Genomic DNA, 21,429 nt, shown 5'->3' with positions numbered 1-21,429 from the left:
ATTGCGATTATAACACAGACCGCGGGTAAATGCACTTGGCAATGATATTGTAAAGCGGAATGTGCAGTGGCCGAGTCAGAACAAACGCAGTCTGATCAAAGCAGAATGGCGATCAGTCGGCTCAGCGGCAAGTTCCAGTAGCATCTGTGCCAAAAAAAATAGTTCGAAGTCAGGCACTATATCTCCTTATCCAACCTGAGTTTTACATTGTGTAAAAACAATGGCACTTCTACGGATTTGCAGTGTCACGCTAGTGAGCTGAAACCTCTTTTTGTTTCAAGAACATTTCCACGAAAGTAAATCTTTTTTCTTGGGGTGGGGTGGGGTGTGGCGCTGGTGGGGCAATTATTAACAGTAGGTGGGAGAGATTGGTGAGACACATGAGGGTGACTTTAACTGGCACGGCGAGCCTCGCCGGTCCCCACATTTAAAGTGGGATGGAAAAGAGGTGTGTAGCTGTGTCAAAAGCCAACATGAACGAAACCTCCCTTCCCTCTCCCCCCCCCATAAAAATATACTTTATTCATAAATCTGTGAACACATCCCAGAATGACCATTATACAAAAAACGCAATAGCATTCAGGTTCTTTATACATCAAGCAGACTCGGAAAGGGCTGAATTTGCCTACTTGTGCTGCTAATTCAAATGTAAGTAACATTCTGAGATACAGTGAAGGAAGCATTTCAGATATTTTTAACAATGCTCTTACAAACCTTCCTTCCCAACCCAGAAAGAAGGAAAAGAAATGCAACATTGATCGGACGGGGGGCGAGGGGGGGGGCGCAGGGGGAAGAAATGCAACTTTAAAGCCAGAAGGTGGAAGGAAGTCCCTCTCCCCACTGCCCCTGCCGGGTCCAGTGATTGGGGGATGAGTGACTGGGGAGGAAGGTGTGTGGTTGTGTGAGGTGTCAATCAAAGGCGGCTGCTACACAGTGTGGCTCGCTGGATACACTGTGTCCGCTGGGGGAAGGCTGGCGCTGTTGTTTCACTGTGCTGGTGCATTTGTGGTTTGCTACACTTCACTCCCTCCAACACACATCTCAGTCAGTGTGCTCAGTCTGAAGACGCAGAGTGGTTGGTGCTGGCTGCTTCCTTCTCTTCCCACATCCACCTCACCCCACCCCGCCCCCCAACCCCCTCTCTCACAACCTCTTTAATTATTTGCCCGAAGCTCTGGGGAGTTGAGCTGAAATCTGGAACGATGCGCCGCTGACACAGTCTGCATCGTTAGCAGAGGGAGAGAGAGAGGAGACATTCATTTCGGATGGGTGCGGCAATCTGACTGTAAAAGAAAGGAGGCAAAGGAGGAGGAGGAGGAGGGGGGGTTACTAAAAAAGCTGCGGGAGGAGGAAGAAGCAGCTCTCCTTCCTGAAGGTGAAAGTGTGCAGTAGGGGACGTTCCCCCCCCCTCCTCTCTCTCTCCCCCGTTGCAAAGTCTTTTACTTCTTGGGAATGCCGGGGATTGCCCGCCGTTCCCTCGTCTGAAAGGACTTGGTACTTTTTCCTCACCCCCCCTCTCCCCTTCCACGGCGCCGTCGTCTTTTACTCCATTTTAAATTATATATTTTTTATACATATATACACACACACACACACGAAGAACACAACCTTTAAGTTGAGCGAAGGGACAGAAAGTAACTTTTTTTAAAGCCGAAGAAGATAAGACTCGGTTGCAACACAGGGGGAAGAGAGAGGAAGGAAAAAAAAGAACTTGAAACAACTTCGGCGCACAAAGACATGGCGAAGATTTAATTGGAGTAGCTGCGGCGGACAGATTGGAGCACTTTTGGGTTGCGGGCAAGAAGAGTTTTGAAGAGAAAATAAATTGTTTGGACTTTTCCCACAAACTCTCACATAAACCACCTCCCTCCCCTCGGCCGGAGCCCACCCTTGTGGAGTGTGTTGGTTTTTAAAGTTGAAACCCAAGCCGATGAAGATTGTCTGGATCAGAGGCGAGTCAAGGTAAAATGGCTTATGTTTTGAAATGTTGTTTTTCTTCGGCTTCCCTTTCTGAGGGAAGGCCCCACACTCTCTTATACCACCCTACCCCCGCCTCCACGACCACTTAATGAACATGGATTCAAACCGGTTATATATATTTCACACAGTAATCTAAATGGTAAATAAGTTTGGTTCATTGGGAAAGGAAGTTTTATGTGTTTGTTTTAATGTGTGTGAGGTGTTTGAAACCTGAACCAGTTGAAGGCGTTCAAGGTCTGAACGTATCGCACAGAGATCCCTTTGTTTAACTTCAGGGCCTGAACCGAAGCGGCTATTGCAGCAAACTCTGGTAATGTACACAGTAACAGCGTTAAAAGATAAAAGTGCTGTATTTACTTGCTGGGATAACTGGCTCCATATCACAAAGAGGTAACCAGCATCTTTTGGATGACAGGAAGCTAAATGTTAACCTGGCTTCCACACCCTCCTTCCCTCCATTTCTGACGAAAGCCTGACCTCGTTTCTCCACCTCCCCCCGCGCCGCCACCAAAATCTTAACGTTGGAAAAATATTCACACGAAGTCCATTTTTGTGTCTGTCTCAACAACCAGGTGTTTATTTATTGACAGAACAGTACTGCAGAGATATGTGTACACGCTTGTGTTGATCTCAAGGTTACCCAGGTAGTTTGACATCCAAAATTAAGTCACTGTCATGACTGTACTCTTGAGTTAACACAAGGATGTGTGTATTTTCTTTTTTGAAGCTTTTTGTTTCGAGTTGCAGTTCCTTAAGAGTTTTTAACTCCGATGTAGAGTTTTGGAACTCTGTGGTTAATAATTTTTTGAAGTGTGAAGCTATTGATACTTTCATTATTATTATGCTTGCCTCAGTTTTGCTCCTATGCAAGATTCCCAGAGTTATGCTTTGGACAAGAGCTATAAATCAATCTGGGAGAAGGTTGCATAAACAAGTTAACTGTATTTTGCCTTTCAGAATGACGGCTGCTGTGTGTGTAGTAGTGGGGGTTCAATGTGGGTGGTGAGGGTGGCAGTGTTTGGTGGTGAGTGATGCGGTTCACTTGGAGTCCAAATTGCCTTGATAACTTGCACTTTTACATGTGTGTTGTAATCTGGAGTTATGTATGATGGAGGCTTCAATGTTATTTTAATCATATGGCTGACCAGGCATCTCTGCAGTTCTTACTGCATGCCATTGGCATGTGTCTGAAGGATTTTTAGGTTGATAGCTAGCCTGTTTGACCATGTTATATAAACAGTTGAAGTGCAACTCAAATCCAGAATTTCTGGTTTAGAGGCTACCCACTGTGCCACATAACTCAGAAATATTGTTTCGGATTCTTTTAAAATTGAAGACACACGGCATGCCTTCCTTGCCAAAGGTACTGATGCTACTTTTGGAAGAGAATTCCCCTTGCCCCAGATTTTAGACATTTTAACTTCCCCTTCTATGTAGTGAATGTACACAACAATGGAAGTGTTATTTCACAAAAACATACAGGGTGTTGGAGATTTCTTTAAAAATAGATGGGCTTTTGTGTTTAACTTCAGGGCCTGAACCGAAGCGGCTATTGCAGCAAACTCTGGTAATGTACACAGTAACAGCGTTAAAAGATAAAAGTGCTGTATTTACTTGCTGGGATAATTGGCTCCATATCACAAAGAGGTAACCAGCATCTTTTGGATGACAGGAAGCTAAATGTTAACCTGGCTTCCACACCCTCCTTCCCTCCATTTCTGACGAAAGCCTGACCTCGTTTCTCCACCTCCCCCCGCGCCGCCACCAAAATCTTAACGTTGGAAAAATATTCACAAATATTGATTTAGTGGAGGGAATGATCACAAATATGTATTTTCTTAAATGAAGCTGAACTCCATTGCTGATCATCAGGGATCCAAAGTACAAACATGGGTTCTGGAATTTGTGTTCAAGTGGAAAGATCGGGATCTTCCCTTGAAAAAGGGTACAATATGGCTATCCACCTTTTGGTGTTTATATCAAACAGTGGCTTTGCAAAGGCCGTTGGACTGTTTGCAAAGGTTGTCAGTGTTCATTCCAAGTATTGCGGATCCACTTGGGGATCTAGTGTGCTTCGTACGTCATCAGGAACTGTGGTTTGTCTTAATGGATGTGATGGGTGCCATATGATACCAATTTAAGATATTTAACAAAATAGCCAGTAGAGCGTTTTTTCATGATTTGAAATAAACTGCCTAAAGGTATGGTGGAAACAAATTCAATTGTAACATTTTCAAAGTAATTGGATATATATCTGAAAAACATTTCAGAACTATGGAGAAGAAGCAGGAGAATGAGATTAATTGGACAGATATTTTGATGAAGTGGCACATGTGTAATGGACCAAATGGCCTTTTGATTTGGTGATGCACGTATGTTGCAATAGATTTGGGATATCTAAAACCTGAAATTGCTTAATGAATTGTGAGTTAGCCACTTGGTCTTCCAAATGACTGATGAAAGATGGCCTCTGATTTGGAATGACTGCTGTTGTAAAGTGTTGGTCAGATACAAAATGCAGTTGAGTACCCAGTTGTGGAGTAAAAGATAACTGATTTCAGGGTAAAACTGGCTCATTAAAAGCTGTCTGGCAATGGAAGATTCAAACAGATTTTCACAATAGCCAGAATAGTTTGAAACTTTACTTGAGCCAATAAGTTAACAATGCTGGAGGGGTGGATATGTCACTGGAATCCATAGTATTTTCCATGCGGTATCACAGTGAATATCCAAAGAGCTGCAGTGATCCTAGTAAGGTATGATCTGCTACTGGATCAGCATTGGACTACTAACCCAGAGGGTTCAAGCCCACTTTGGAAAATTGTTGAAAAAAAATCTGGTAATTTGTAAGCTGACGGTAGAGAACTAACCCATGTAAATAAGAGTTTTGTTGTTGAAAATCCAATTGGGTCAAAGTGTAAAAGGGTTAAAAGTCATAGAATCATAGAGTGCAGAAGAGGCACTTCAGCCTATCGAGTCTGCACTGACACATTAGAAACACCTGCATTCCCATCTGCCAGCACTTGGCCCATAGCCCTAAATGTTATGATATGCCAAGTGCACATCCAGATACTTTTTGAAGGATACAAGGTACCCCTTCTCTACCACCCTCCCAGGTAGCGCATTCCAGACTACTGCCATCTTCTGGGTACGAACTATTTCCTCACATCCCCCTAAACCTCCTGCCCCTTACCTTGAACCTATGTCCACTCATGACTGCCCCTTCAACTAAGGGGAACAGCTACTTCTTATTGACTCTGTCCATGCCCCTCGTAATCTTCTACACCTCGATCAGGTTGCCTCTGCTCGATCAGTCTTCTCTGCTCCAAGAAAACAACCCAAGCCTACCCAATCTCTCTTCATAACTTAAATATTCCATCCCAGGCAGCATCCTGGTGAATCTCCTCTACACCCTCTCCAGTGTAATCACATCCTTCCTACAATGTGGTGATCAGAACTGCACACAGTAGTCAAGCTGTGACCTCACCAAAGTACGATACAATTCCAACTTGACTTCCCTGCTTTAGTAATCAATGCCTTGATTGATAAAAGCAAGTGTCCCTTTTGCCTTTTTCACCCCATTACTAACATGCTGTTCTGCCTATAGTGGTTTGCTTTGTGCTGATGAGTTTTGTGGTTTTAGCCAGGTAAACGCCAGGTGAATCCTTTTGCATTTTGAAAGTCATAAGGAGATTAATGTACCTAAATGTGGAACTGTGCAGACTGCTTATGGGAATGCAAGTTTTCTGCAAATATTGTAAATACTATTGGTATAAGGTAATGGAGAAAGCACAGTTATAGTTAGACTAACAATAACCAAAGCCCTGTTCTTCAGAATTAACCGAGCAGCTTGAATGAAGCTGTATTACTGGCAACAAAGGGAGAAATTGTTCAGGTACATTTTCTGCACAAAACACAGGACAAATTCAGTCCAGTCAATTTCTGCCTTAACAGTCCACTTTCAGTCATCAGCAAAGTGATGGAATGGGTTGTCAACAGTACTATAAGTGGCACTTACTCAGCAATAACCTGCTCACCGATGTTCAGTTTGAGTTCCATCAGGACCACTTGGCTCCAGATCTCATTGTAGTCTTGTTCCGAACATGTTATTCGGGAGTTCTAATAAAAGTGAAGTTGTACCCATCACAAATATGGTTGTGGTTGTTAGAGGTCAATCGTCTCGTCCCAAGGGCATTGCTGCAGGAGTTCAACGGGGTAGTGTCCTAGGCCAAACTATCTTCGACTGCTTCATTATTGACCTTCCAATGACTATCTTATTGACAGAGATGGAGATGTACACTGGTGATTTCATGTTGTTTAGTTTGATTCTGGGCTTCTCAGATACTGAAGCTTTCTGGTCACATGCTTCAAGACCTGCATCAACACCTAGGCTTGAACTGATCAGTGACAAGTAATATAAGCACCACACAGATGTCAGGCAATGACCATCTCCGACAAAAGAAATGTCTCCGCTCAATGGCGTTACCATCGCTGAATCCTCCCCCCACCATCAGCATCCTGTCGGATACTATTGATCAGCAACTTAACTAGATCATTTGCATAAATATGTGGCTAAAGGGCAGATTAGAGTTTTGGAACTCGGCATGAGTGATTTACTTGCTGACTTGTTAAAGCCTTTTCCGCATTGACTAGGTACAAGTCAGGAGTGTGATGGAATATTCCCCACTTGCCTGAATGAGTGCTGCTCCAGTAACACTCCAGAAGCTCAACATCATCTAAGACAAAGCAACCTGCTTGATTGGAATCATGTGAAGCAAAACATGCAAACATTTTTATTCAGTTTTTTAATATCAGTTATCTGATTTAAGAACATAAGAAGTAGGAGTAGGCCATCTAGCCCCTCGAGCCTGCCCCGCTATTCAATAAGATCATGGCTGATCTGATAGGAGTTCAGTTCCACTTGCCTGCATGCTCCCCATAACCATTAATTCCCTTACTGATCAGAAATCTATCTACCTGTGACTTTAACGAGGTAGCCTCCACTGCTTCAATGGGCAGAGAACTCCAAAGATTCACTACCCTCTGGGAGAAGAAGTTCCTCCTCAACTCTGTTCTAAATTGACTCCCCCTTATTTTGAGGCTGTGCCCCTAGTTCTTGTTTCCTTTCTAAGTGGAAGTAACCTCGCTGATTCTACCCTGTCTAGCCCCTTCGTTATCTTACATGTCTCTATAAGATCTCCCTTCAGCCTTCTAAACTCCAACGAGTACAGGCCCAATCTACTCAATCTCGCCTCATAAGCTAACACTCTCATCTCTGGAATCAACCTGGTGAACCTTGTTTGTCTTGTGACCTTTGATGTCGGTCAAATGGCCACAATCTTACATTCTCCATTTTGGTTTTGAAATGTACACACATTTTCTTGTACGAATGAAGATACAATCCAGATGAGAAGGAGATTAAAATGGACACTGTAGACAACATTTAATACTCTAATAGCAGATACCCCACACAAAAGGAAACATCCTAAAAATCACTCTGTGGCTGTTTGGTTCCATTATTTTTATAAGTGTGGTTAGCTCGGAAAGAGCTTCAATTCTTTTCATTTTGGATTAAATTTGTGGCTACCAAAAATTGGGCTTCAGAATCCAAATGGTTGATCATTTGATTGTCCAGGTGTACAACACTGTTCCTCCAAATCCCTGACATTAATATTGTCAAAATGGCAGCATGCCAACTGACAGTTGTAAAGGTATCATGCATCTCAGGATATTAAGCAAATGAACAACCTTTCATGAAAAAATGATTAACCTTGTTCCTATAGTTTCAACAAAGTGCTCTTTATTCTTTCATTGCAACAAAATGGCAATGTATGCAATGGAATTTAGTACGTGTGGCAAAATAAAAATCACTTTGGTCCTTGTAACTGAAGAGGGGCATTCTTTTAAAGTCATTAAATTGAAGACAAAATGTGGTCCTGATCTATGACCAGATGTGCTCAAGTAACTACTCCACTCTCTCTTTTAAAACAGTATGAAATCCATCACATTTCTTCTTTTTAGCTCTGGAGATGTGTCATACTGACTTGAAATGTTATCTGTTTCTCTCTCTCTCCATAGATGCTGCCAGATCTGCTGAGTTTTTCCAGCATTTTCTGTTATTTCAGTATTTCAGCATCTGCAGTATTTTGATTTAATTAATTGATGTTAACCTGGGGAATATTCAGTCTGATGAGGATGTATGAAGCGACACTGATTGTTTTATGAAATTCAATGCTGTAGTTTTAGTATGGATAATGTACTGCATGTTAAAAGCAACAAAACAACATGCACATACCCTGAATGATGGATAAGGAGGTGTTGAAAAAGACAGGAGTTTAGCATTTTATATGTCAAATCATATAGAGCATTATTCATTAACATGAGGATAATTGTGAACTGCTTTGTGTTTAATTCGTGAACTAATTTGTGTTTAAATCTGAGGACAAGTTGGTGAAACTATTATTAATCCTTTGGTAAATGAGACATCAGGGTAACATTGCAGCACAGAAAGAATAGGGAAACTCAAGATTTTTCAAAAATAGGCTAAAATAGGAGTTTGCAGAGATGCTCATGAGTTGAGACTTGAGCACTGCTTTGAAGTAAATTTTGCAGAATGAAAGATCACAATTTCAAACTGGTGACATTCTTCTCTCTTTCCCCACACCCCCCAAAATGGATTTATTAATGGAGAACAATGGCGGTTCTAAATTGCTATATTTGAGCTTGTTAAATACTTGAGCTTGTTGGATTTGATCAAGCACTTTTTTCTGCTATTGGTCAATTTCTTGCTGAAATTCTCTCTTGATATGTGATCCAGAAATGCAGCACCAAAAGTTTTTGACCCATTGTACATGTTCTGGATTTTTTGAAGAAAACATGTAACCTTTTGCCTTTGTTCGTAAGATCCCTTTGCTGATTGTGGTTCATTGGATCATTTGGACATTTGGAAACATCATTTAGAAGAAAATAATTTTCTGGAGCACCTTTTGTGACGTCCAAGTGTCTAAAGCATTTTCGAGCCAATGAAGTACTTCAGGAGTCTAACCCTGTTGCAGTGTACCAAATGGACAGTATCAGGATATGACTGCCTTTTGTGCCAGTATGTACTTTTGAGTTCCATCTTCACCAGGCTGTCCAATAGTTGAAGAATTTTAATGAGAACTTCACTTGGATTACTGCCATCTATGCTTTGATGAAACCTGATCAGGCTTGCATTATTTCTTCTGAAATTCTCTTGATCCTACACTGCAGCTTGTGAATATCATATTGTGCCTTCCAGCTCATAAACTTGATGGCTTAACCCAGAGCAAAGATCCTCTGAATTTGATTGATGTAGTTACAGTTCATCAACTCTTGGTGACAGTCAGATTCAGCCTTGTTAGTTTTTCAATTTTCTGTTTATTTCTTCCAGCACCTCAGTTTTTTTTCATGAAAATTCGAAGCTGCTCTGCATGCTTTCTAACTTGTCTCAATGATGCAGTCTTGATACTTCTAAAGGATTTAATTTTTATTTGCAGAGATTTTGGTATAGTTTATTTATTTGCAAGACTCTCAAAACAGACTGATTAAAATAAACGTGTGAAGCAATGGATATCCCATTTTTAGTTAAGTTATTTTAAAGCCTATCAGTGACACACAGGGTGCTTGCTACCTGCTATTACTCAATCAGTCTAATTGTCTGTCTGCTATGATATTAATTCACTTCTCATGACTATAAAATGCAACATCATTGAGATTTGGAGCAATTCCCTGTAGAACAAGTCAGCGGCCTTAAATTTTAGGCTGCTCAATGATTCCAACTATCAAACCATAGTAGGAAACTTTATTAGCTGTGCAATCTTTTTCACCATGTTGTTCTATGACCTCCCGACCCACAGGAACCCCACAGACACTAGCATTCCGGCTTCCAAAACACAGATAACTGTTCCCTACTTTTACTCGTGGTTCTGTTTCAGTGCCCTATACCATTTGAAACTTCGTAATTTGCGAGGTCTGTAAAAGGCCATCCTTAGCTGTATTGCCTCAATGATGGATAAGCTCAAAATTAGAATACAAAAGGCCTGTTAGTGGCAAAAATGTGAAATGTATGCAAATTAAAGGACAAAAATGTAAAAATCATGTGCGGCCCCAAGGAATCTATGGTATGCAATGATGCATAGTCATATTTTGCGTAACGAAGTTTTGTTGGTTATGTTTGACTTGGTCGCAATTAGCTTGCAAGTCATTTTTTCGGAGAAGAGAAAAGTTCCTGTAAATGCTTTTATTTCTTTTGTGACTATGTTGAATGATCGTTTGAAGGTTTTGAGAGAAGTTCTTATTTTCATGGAGGTATTTTGTTTGGCTTTCACTCAACACATTTTTAAAAAAAATCAGCACAACTTTGGTTTGTTTTAAGTAGTATACTTAGTTTTTAGAAATCCTATGGCTAAACCGATGAATGCACAGGAAGATGTCTGGATTGACTATGTATCAGAGAAATTGGGGTGACCTTAGAGTTGCAGGCTTCATGCGTATCCTTGTATTACTATTCTTTACTGTTAGCCTTAGCTTGCAAGCAGATTTTTAGCAATTAAAAGATAGGTGAAAGTTCCATGCTTTATTGATGTTTTTGGTGTGCATGTATGAATTTATTTCCAGGTAAATATTAGCAGGATCTCTGACTTCAGTTGAATCTGCCTGTGGTCATCATCTTGTCCTTCTCTGCTCTTCATATTGGACCCTGAATTTATTACTAGTTTAGTCTTGCTCTTTTATAAATTTAAGAGAAGCAGGAAAGGATTGCTATACCTGAATGAGAATGCAGTTTAAAAACCAATACTAAATGTATGTTTTCATTTCGCTCAGCTCTTCTGTGTTCATGAAAAGCTGATATTAATAATTTCAAATCTAATTACTGATAAACAGAGTTACTTAAAGCTTTGCTATACATGAAATTCAACAATTAAGTAATTTATCAGTCTACCAGCTTTCTAAAATTTAATCTGCATCGTGTCCTCCTGACGAATGTGCTTTTTCATTTAGCTAGTATCTAGATATCATAAAAGCATAGAATTCCTAACACATCATTAATTGAAATGATACTCAACTGTATGCCTTAGCTTCTAATTCTCATACGTTGCATCACCTCATACTATAGATTCCTTGGGGCCACACATTTTTACATTTTTGCCCATTAATTTGCATATATTTCACGTTCTTGGCACTAACAGGCCTTTTATGTTCTAATTTTGAGCTTATCCATCATTTGAGGCAATAGTGCTAAGGATGGCCTTTTACAGACCTCACAAATTAGAAAGTTTCAAATGGTATAGGACACTGAAACAGAAACACAGGTAAAAGTAAGGAGCAGTTATCTCAGCTTTGGAAGCTGGAATGCTAGTGTCTGTGGGGTTGCTGTGGGTTGGGAGGTCACAGAATGACACGTGAAGAAGAGGCACTTTGGCTTGTCGAGTCTGAACCAATATGTGAGAAACACCTGACCTACCCATAGCCCTGAATGTTATGTTATGCCAGATGCTCATTCAGGTACTTCTTAAAGGATGCGAGGCAACTCGCTTCAACTACCCTCCCAGGCAGCGTGTTCCAGATCCTCTGGATAAAAAAAGTTTTCCTCACATCCATCCTGCCTTTCACCTTGATCCTATGTCCCCTTGTGACCCCCTCTTCAACTGAGGTGAACAGCTGTTGGCTATCTACTCTGTCCATGCTTCTCATAATCATGTACATCTCGATCAGGTTGCCCTTCAGTGTTCTTTGCTCTAACGAAAATAACCCAAGCCTATCCGACCTCTCCATGATTTAAATGTTCCATCCCAGGTAGCGTCCGAGTGAATCTCTACTGCACCCCCTCCAGTTCAATCATTGTTGAAGGACTATTACTTACGGGGCGAAAAACTGCAGCAGGCGACGGTGCAGAGGGACCTCGGGGTCCTTGTGCATGAGTCGCAAAAACCCAGCCTGCAGGTGCAGCAGGTGGTCAGGAAGGCGAATGGGATGCTGGCCTTCATAGCGAGGGGGATTGAATATAAAAGTAGGGAGGTCTTGCTGCGGCTATATAGGGCATTGGTGAGGCCGCAGCTGGAGTACTGTGTGCAGTTTTGGGCGCCGCACCTGCACAAAGATATTTTGGCCTTGGAGGGAGTGCAGAGGAGGTTTACTAGACTGATACCGGAGTTGAGGGGGTTGAGCTATGAGGAGAGGCTGAATAAACTGGGCTTGTACTCATTAGAGTTTAGAAGAATGAGGGGAGATCTCATTGAGACGTATAAGATGATGAATGGGATGGATAGGATAGAGGTGGAAAGACTCTTCCCGCACAAAAAAGACAGTAGGACTAGGGGGCACAGCCTCAAGATAAAAGGGGGGCGGTTTAGAACGGAGTTGAGGAGGAACTTCTTCACTCAAAGGGTGGTGAATCTCTGGAATTCTCTGCCCGTTGAAGTGGTGGAGGCTGCCTCGCTAAATATTTTTAAGACGCAGGTTGATGGGTTTTTGATAGGAGGGGGGATTAAGGGTTATGGTGAGAGGGCGGGAAAGTGGAACTGAGCAGCGACAGATCAGCCATGATCTTATTGAATGGCGGGGCAGGCTCGAAGGGCTGGATGGCCTACTCCTGCTCCTATTTCTTATGTTCTTATGTTCTTATCCTTCCTATAATGTGGCAACCAGAACAGCACACTAATCCATCTATGGCCTTACTAAAGTTCTATACAACTCCAACGTGATCCAGTCCTCCACTTTGATGTGGAGATGCTGGCGTTGGACTGGGGTAAACACAATAAGAGGTCTCACAACACCAGGTTAAAGTCCAACAGATTTATTTGGTAGCAAAAGCATAGCTTGTGACTTTTGCCACCAAATAAACTTGTTGGACTTGTTGTGTTTAACTCCCCTGTGGCCAGAGAAGAATTAAAATTTTGGGTCAGAGACCCTGCAATCTCTTCCATGCCTCCCACAACAGCCTAGGATATAGTTCATGCAGACCTCGAAATTTGTTCACATTTAAGCCTCCCAAACCTCCGATACTTTGTCAGTACACAATGTCAATTTGCCCAAAAACCTTGCAGTCTCTCAGCTTTTGCAATTGCTTACTGTCTCTCTGAGCTCCATACCTTCCTCCTCATTCTTGGGTGAAGATGGATGTCAGGTATTCGTTCAACACTACCAATGTCCTCTGGCTGCACCCATAGATCGTCCCATAGTCCTTAAGGGCTCTTTTCCTGTTTGGTATAGGGTGTGGTGTTTTGGCTTGTCCATTATATGGCCTATAGTTTGGACACGCTATGCCATAGGAACAATGGCATTATTCAATGAAAACTTTGAAAGTTAAAACGATGGTTTATACAGTGTTGAATATGGAGTGAAATATTCTGAAAAAACTGTGGTGTCAGATTTAATTACTATGGTTCAAAATTCCACATGTAATTGGTGGATGATGTTAAGACACAAATCCAACATAAAGAACCTACTGCTTCAGCTTGCATGTATAAGAGCCACCGACAGCTTTAACACCATTTTCTAATTTTAAAATGTGCTGATGGCAAATTCTTGGTTAAAGACTACAAAGTTTAAAAAAATTGATGCATTTTTATTGCAGCCTTTGGAATTTATGTCATCTCAGCTTATGTCAGAAGTTTTGTAGGAGGTAGAACGATGTTGGTGGTTTTAGACAATAGTCTGGTGGAAAGTAACATGACTAACTCCTCAGAAATGTTAGCTAACACTGCAGAATTCTCCTGCTTTGGTTTTGGAGAAATGGAAACCATATGAGAAATCTACAGACCCATTTAAGACTTGAATTTTTAATGGTTTTCTTTGAATGAAGTGGAATCTCTGAAGGAGTACTGGAAATCTTGAACACTTTTAATGGGGCACAGGCTGCACAATGTCTCATCTGACAAAATAATGACAGATTTAGAGATGGCAGCTTGGTGTACACGTCCTAGGACTTTCTTTGGAACCAGCTGCTGTGTGATTGGGTTTCCAGTTTTTGTTTAACATGAAGTTGGCTTTAAAAGTATAGAAATAACTGAATCACATAGAATCTACAGTGCAGAAAGAGGCCATTTGGCTCATTGAGTCTGCACTGACAACAATCCCACCCAGGTCCTGTCCTATCTCTGCAACCTCACATATTTACCCTCCTAATCCCCATGACATTAAGGGGCAATTTATACTGACCGGCACATTTCATACACCCGCTCTTTCCCCGTAAATCTGCAAATGCTTTTATCTTCAGGTGTATATCCAGTTTCCTTTTGAAAGCCAGGTTGGGTCAGGATAGATTCAAATCAACCTGACACGCACATTTTTGGACTGTGGGAGGAAACTGGAGCACCCAGAGGAAGCTCACGCAGCCATAAGGAGAATGTGCAAATTGCACACCGACAGTCACCCGAGGCCGGAATTGAACCCTGTCCCTGGTGCTGTGAGGCAGCTGTGCTAAACACTGTGCTCTCGTGCATTGAGATCTCAGCAGAGTAGCCTGAGAGTTTTGTGAAGCTCTGTTTGATAGCTCAGAACATCAATGCACATAATCTAGGCTGACCGTGTACGAAGAGAGTATTGTACTGCATTGTTGACGTTGCCATTCTTGGGTAATGTAAAAGTTCTCTTGCCATTGTTCAGAAATGAATAGGGACATTTCTAGTGTCTTGACTAATACTTATCCCTGAATATACAAAGATTATTTGGCCATTACTTCATTCACCTGTTGTTAATTTCACATTTGAGCATTCTTTTAAAAGTAATTCATTAGTTGTAAAGCATGTGGACTCACCCTGAGGATGAGTAGGGTGGCACAGTGGTTCCAGTTAGCGCTGAGGATCTGGATTTGATTCCGACCTAGGATGAGTGTCTGTGTGGAGTTTGCACATTCTCTGTGTCTGCATGGGTTTTCTCCCACACTCCAAAGGTGTGCAGGTTAGGTGGATTAATGCAGAATTACAGGGATAGGGCGGGAGGGGTGTGGGCCTGCATAAGATGCTCCTTCAGAGCATTGGTGCAGACTCAATGGGCTAAATACCTCTTTCTGCATTGTAGAGATTGTGAATAATGCTGTGGTAATACATTCAATGGATGCGGAAAGAAAAGGATGATTGCCATGCACGAGTATCTCTGCAGTTTGCTCTTCAGTCTCAATAAATGTTCTGTCCTATTTTCATATGCCTCGTGTACCTTTTTATTTCTCAGCAAAATTATGCGTGTTACTAAATCACTTTGTACTCACTGCAGATGAGTATAATTATTGAAGTTGTTGCCTAATGTGATTCACTATTCAAAAGTTAATCTTAATTTAGCAAAGCAAGATAATATTTTTAAAAACTGCATAGTAAACTCCAGATAAAGGGTGACTTTCAATAATCCAGAATGTTGACCCAGTTACTATGCAAGTTAGAATCATAGAACGATTACGGCATAGAGGGGGGCTTTTCGGCCCATTATGTCCATGCTGGCCTTCTGCGGGGGAAAATCAGCTAGTCCTACACTCCTGCTGTTTTCCTGTAACCCTGCAAATGTTTTTATCTTCAGGTGTTTATCCAGTTTACTTTTGAAAGCCATAATTGGATCTACCTCCACCACACACTCGAGCAGTGCATTCCTGATCTTAACCATGCCCTGCAGTTTAAAAAAAAATCTCCCTACCTACTTTATCTAGACTCTTCATTATTTTGAACATCTGTATCAAGTGTCATCTCATCATTTTTTTTGTCTCAGGAAAATAACCTAGCTTTTCCAATCCACCCACCTAACTCATGTCTGTAACTGTTACCTTTATGTCCTTGCTAAAGTACAGTGCGTAGATTGGACACAATACTCCAGTGTTTTATAAAGTTTCTTCATGTCTTCCTTGTTTCTGTACTCTCTGCTGCTGTTTAAAAGCCCAGGATCTGGAATGCATTCTCAGCATGTCTTTCCAGCCTCAACGATTTGTGTACATGTACCCTCAAGTCTCTTCCTGTATCCCCTTTAGAATTCTACACTTCTCTCCTTGTTCTTCACTGTTCTGTTGGTACGGTTCTGGTCCTTATTTTCTTGCCATTAGTTTAAACCCTCTCCAGCAGCACCAGCGAAGTTGTTGCGCAAGGGCATTGGTCCTTGCTCTGTTTAGTGCAACCGGTCTGGCCTGTATAAGTCTCACCTTCCCCCAGAAGCAATCTCAATGTCCCGACAATCTAAAGATCACCTCTCCAGCCACACATTTTATTTGTTCTATTCTATTTCTGTACTTAATAATGTGTGGCATCAGGAGTAATCTGAAAATTACAGCCTCTTTGTTCCTAGTTGCTAGCTTCTTTCCTAGCTCCTAAAATCTGCTTGCAGGACCTCATCCTTCCTGCTACCAATGTTGTTTGTGATGATGTGGATCATGACCTCTGGCTGCTCATCCTTGGAGTGCTCTGCAGCCACTCCTTAACAACTTTTGACCCTGGCCTGGTAAGCAGCATCTTGGATTCACATCTGCAGCCACAGTAACGCCTGTCTGTTCCCCTAACTACAGAATACCCTATCACTCTTGCTTTCCAAATCTTTCCCCTGTCATCTGTACAGGCATCCACTGTGTTGTGAACTTGGCTCTGCTTGCAATCCATAAATAGAATATCACCTTCACCAATATTCATGACTGCTTGTTGGAGGTTACAATAAAGTCACCATCTACCTGGTTCTCCTTGATAGCCAGGTGATGACCAACTCTCCCTCTGGCTGCACATCTTTGAGCTGTGGAGTGACTACTGTTCTCTCTCATTGTTTTTGTTCTGCTTTGCTCTCAAGACTGGGGTGAGGGACGCATATGTCTCCTTGTATGCATCTGGTAAATTCCCATGTACTAAAATATGGTCTCCACTCATCCTGTTTTTTCCCTCCAAATAAATTAATGCAGCATGATTTTGGAAGATTCTGAGCCTGTATTGGCCCAGAGGATCTCTTTGAACATCTCAAATTGTGTAAATCCATATATATAATGCTTTTATTGGCTTGGGTTTTCTTGTGCACAGGTGCAGTGCAGTTAATCTTTTGGGCGGTTTGGTGGTGTGGTGGTGGGGGGAGGTGTTGGAGAAAAGGCAGACAAGGACGTTTGATGGGAATTTACGGTTGATGTATGTTAAGGGCTGTTTTTTCTAGTGGTAGTGGTCTCCCACAAAGTTCAGTTCTAGAGCATCCTGTAGACCTCAGTGATGAGATTTACAGGTACTAAATAATGTGAGTGTGCATGCATGCATGCACAAATACTTGCATGCAGGGTGGTTAATGGCATGGAAGAGCAACCAGATTTAGGGATAGATTTAAAGGATATTCAAGTCAACAGCTTGGGTTGATGACACTAACACTTAGAATGCTCGGTTTTATTGTTGGATGTATGGAAGGTAATATTGTAGTTTGAGTAGGCACAGAGTGGATTCATTGGGATCCTGTCTGATGGGAGGAAATATTAACCTGAAGAAATGTTGCACATGTTTGTTCATTAGAATAGTGCAGAATCTGGGGCAATGTGATTGAGGTGTATAAAATTAGGAGAGACTGTCACGGGGGTGATAGAGAATTTGTTTTTTTCCCAATATCTGAAGGTCAAGAACAAGTTTCTTTTGTGACTTCTATGTATTTCTATTGTGATTCAATTGAATTCATGAGGACATTTGCAAGTACTGGAGAGAGGAGAAAGCTTTCATCTTGTCAGTGTGGGCTACATTTGAATCCCTAACAGATGTGAAAGAACATTGTGTTAACGCTGTGTCGGAGCGACCCTACTGAACTTTTAATTGTAGCAATTCATGAATTGCAATTTGATTTCAGAGTTCCATGTAGTTGGAAAATTCACTAGGATACAAGTTTGTTTCCATTAGTGACCAACTGTACTGCTTTATCATTTTTCCCATTTTTAATGATTTTGAGAAAGTCTTTTGATGGCGAAGATTGGGAAGGATAGCTTATCTCTGATGCCAAGATGTAGAATCATTTAATTCAAGTCAATATTCTGCTTAAGTTATGTGAAATTACATTATTGTATTACATGCAGATACTTGACCTAAAGTTTGATTGCACGTTCCCTCCTGAACCATACAGTCTTGTGTGCGCACTGTGCTTTCCTGCTTCTGTTAAATGCATAAATTGGTCATCGATTTGAAACCAAAACCATTTAATTGTGCTGAATTAGAGAATGAGCAAGTACCTTGATTTTAGAGCTTTCTAGTGGGGTGGTTCCCAGTGTAGAAATGTTAATTACTAGGGGACATAGGTTTAAGGGGGAAAATTTACAGAAGATGTGAGGAGGGGCAAGTTTTTAACCCAGAGGGCTGTATGGTCTGTTCTGTGCTGTACTGTTCTCTTGTTGTTGTAGTTGGTCAAGGAGTGTGTGATGTGGGTTCACAGGGAAGAGAAAGTTATGCAGAATGTATGCAAGGTATTTTTTCCTTGTTAAAGATAGGCCACAACTTGTTTAAATTGTGCACACACTCAGTTTACCATTTCTCATCGCCATTTGTTGCCTGTGCTTTTTTTAATGCCTAAATGCACACATTGGTACAAAACACTTGTAAATTCAACACACGTAAAGGAGAAACATGAGTTACATGCCTGGGATTTAACCAGTAAATGTTGGGTACAATTCCTCTTTCCTCCTTCCACATCCTGCTAGTTCCTAACAGATTAGGGAGAACTGATTTCTCGTGGCTTGTCTAAAGTAATTTATGACTGTGCAAGTGGTTTACTAACAGGTAGTGACACAAATCTAGACATTGAGTGCTTTTTCTGTCCCGCGCATTAAAATAATTCAGTAGAATAATGTGCAATTCAATAAATTGTATCTGGCCACTTTTAATTTGTTTTGTAGAATTCTGGCAATGTCATGAATTGTTGTAGATTGTTGATTTTTTTTTCTGGACTGATTGCAGCATATTTATGGAGTTTGCTAAGGGATGCCACTGCAATATTGTCACTGTGGTGCTCAGATGCTTATTAACTTGTTCACTATTGGGTGTTACACTGAGTTGACATGTTAAATCATTTGTGTTCCTACCTGTTTGTTATACTGCTCTGTTTACACATTAATTGATCATTGAAATCATGATAAATCAAGAAAAGCAGTTGTTTTAGGATGCAGTTACACTGTCACTTCTGCTTTGTTGCAGAGTGGCTTCTGCTTAACAGTGAAGTATAGGCTGAGAGTTGGACATTAATCTGTATATGATAAGTCAGCTTTTCTCTGTGTTTGGTCTTGGCTTTTAAAGGAGTATAACTCAGTCTGAGTACAAGAACCTTTAGGGGGCTGTTGGATATGCTATACCATTTAATAAATAAAACCAGAAGTTCTTAATGTTTTGAGAGAACAGACAATTGGTTGTCAAAATATTTAACGTTTAAGTTTATTTATTAGTGTCACAAATAGGCTTACATTAATACTGCAAATTAAGTTACTGTGAAAATGCCCTAGTTGCCACACTCCAGCACCTATTCGGGTACACGATGAGAACTTAGCATGGCTAATGCACCCAAGCAGCATGTCTTTCAGATTGTGGGAGGAAGCCGGAGCACCCGGAGGAAGGCAATGCAGACATGGGGAGAACGTGCAGACTTGGCACAGACCAAGGCTGGAATTGAACCCAGCTCCCTGATGCTGTGAGGCAGCAGCGTTAACCACTGTGCCAGCCATAAATGACAACTTTACATGACTGTGACAGCAGTGCCTTGTCTCTCCCTATCCTCTCCATGATGTCCAAGTTGGTCGACCCCTCTACTTTCTTTCACTGTACCCTCTGTAGCACTATTCTAGCTTTGGGCCAATCTTGGATCTCCCATTGCAAGCTACAGAGCATCTTGTAAAATCTTTTCATCTTACTATTTTGTGAGTGACCAATGCTCTAATGTTGGTTCATTTTAAAGCTTTGATTGAATGCTGTCTCTCAATTATGTTTCCTTAGGTATGGATATCTAAATATCACCCAACTCCATATTTTGGTGACTGGCTGGCCCCATGTCCAATATCTAGTAGTGGATAACTCAAAACAACCCATTTAGATTATGCTTGCCTCAGAAATTGCCCCATTTCTGCTTTTTCCTCGCTCAAATTATACGGGAAATTTAGACCAAGTCTCAGGATAAGGGGCTGATATTAGGACCAAGATGAGGAGAAAATTCTTCGTCCAGACTGTTATAAATTTTCAGGACTTTTTTACCTCAGGGCTATTTATACTCCATTATTGAGTATATTTGGGATTGAATGTTTAGCATCTTGGGCAATCTATAGATGTAAGAAGTGGGTAGGAAAGTGGAGTTGAGGCAGAAGAACAGCCATGATTGTACTCAATTTCAGCAGAAGAATATGGTCTACTTGGTACAATCCCTTCAGAGTCAAGACCAAAAATTTGAACTTCCAGTCAATATCTGAAAGCATCACACAACAAGATTTAATGTTTTAAGATTTCTTTTACAATATCAAACTAAAAGTAGCATTGAATAAACGCTATTTCAGTAGGCAAGCTATACTTAAAACCATCCCGTTAAGTCTCCTCAGAATCTTATGTATCAATCCAGATATGCAAATTAGGAGTAGGCCACTCAGCCCTTTGATCACCTCTCATACTTCTAAACTCCACTGAATATGTACCCAACCTTCTCAAATTTTTCTCATAAAGTAATCCCTTTATGCCATAAATCAGCTTTGTGAGCCTTCTCTAAATTGCCACTAATGCAAGTGTATCCCTCTATGAATAAGGATGCCAAGACTCCACAAATAAGTACTCCAGAAGTGGTCTCACTAATGCCCTGTAACAATTGTAGCAAGACTTTCCTATTTTATCATCAAACCCTTTGTAACTTCCCATTTGCTTTCCTAATTACTTGCTATACTTGGAAGTTAACTTTGTGATTTATGGACAAGGACACCCAGATCCCTCTGTACAGCAGCATTCTAGAGTCAAGCTGCTGCTTTTCGATCCTTTCACCAAAGTGGACAACCTCACATTTTCCCCACATTATGCTCCAAATTTTTGACCATTCACTTAGCCTACTAATATCCCTTTGCAGACTCTTTGTGCTGTGCACAATTTGTTTTTCCACTTTTGCCAGATTTGCTGATGATGTACAATATATTTAGTCTCTTCATCCAAGTTGGGATTTAAAATGGTTGAGGCCTCATCACTGATCCCTATGGCACTCCATGGTTATAGTTTGCCAACTTGGAAATAACCCATTTATGCTGACTCTCTCTTTCCTATTAGTTAACCAATCCTGTTTCCATGCTAATGTATTACTATCAGTAGCACCATGAGCTCTAACTTTATGTAGTAACCTTTTATGTTGCAAATGTCTTTTAGAAATCCAAATGCACTGTTCCCTTCTATTCATCATGCTAGTTTATCTTTAAAGAACTTTGATAAATTTGTAAAACCCTATTTCCCCTTCATAAACGTATACTGACTCTGCTTTGATTGTGTTAATGATTTTCTAATTGAC

At 41.0% G+C, this 21,429-nt stretch overlaps 1 protein-coding gene across 2 annotated transcripts in view; it reads left to right on the top strand.

Moving 5' to 3' along the window:
* The first annotated feature begins 1,127 nt into the window (after positions 1-1,127).
* erbin (erbb2 interacting protein) overlaps positions 1,128-21,429 on the top strand; it is a 242,877-nt gene continuing 222,575 nt past the window's right edge. For both annotated transcript variants that reach the window (XM_080189380.1, XM_080189379.1), the window contains exon 1: positions 1,128-1,962. The gene's annotated coding sequence lies outside the window, so the exon portion shown is untranslated. The remainder of the gene's footprint in view (positions 1,963-21,429) is intronic.

The sequence above is a fragment of the Carcharhinus amblyrhynchos genome, chromosome 5, assembly GCF_965287045.1.
Source record: "Carcharhinus amblyrhynchos chromosome 5, sCarAmb.v2.hapA, whole genome shotgun sequence".
Classification (NCBI taxonomy): Eukaryota; Metazoa; Chordata; class Chondrichthyes; order Carcharhiniformes; family Carcharhinidae; genus Carcharhinus; species Carcharhinus amblyrhynchos.
The sequence above is the reverse complement of the archived record's forward strand: the minus strand, read 5'-3'. Positions and strand labels throughout refer to the sequence as shown.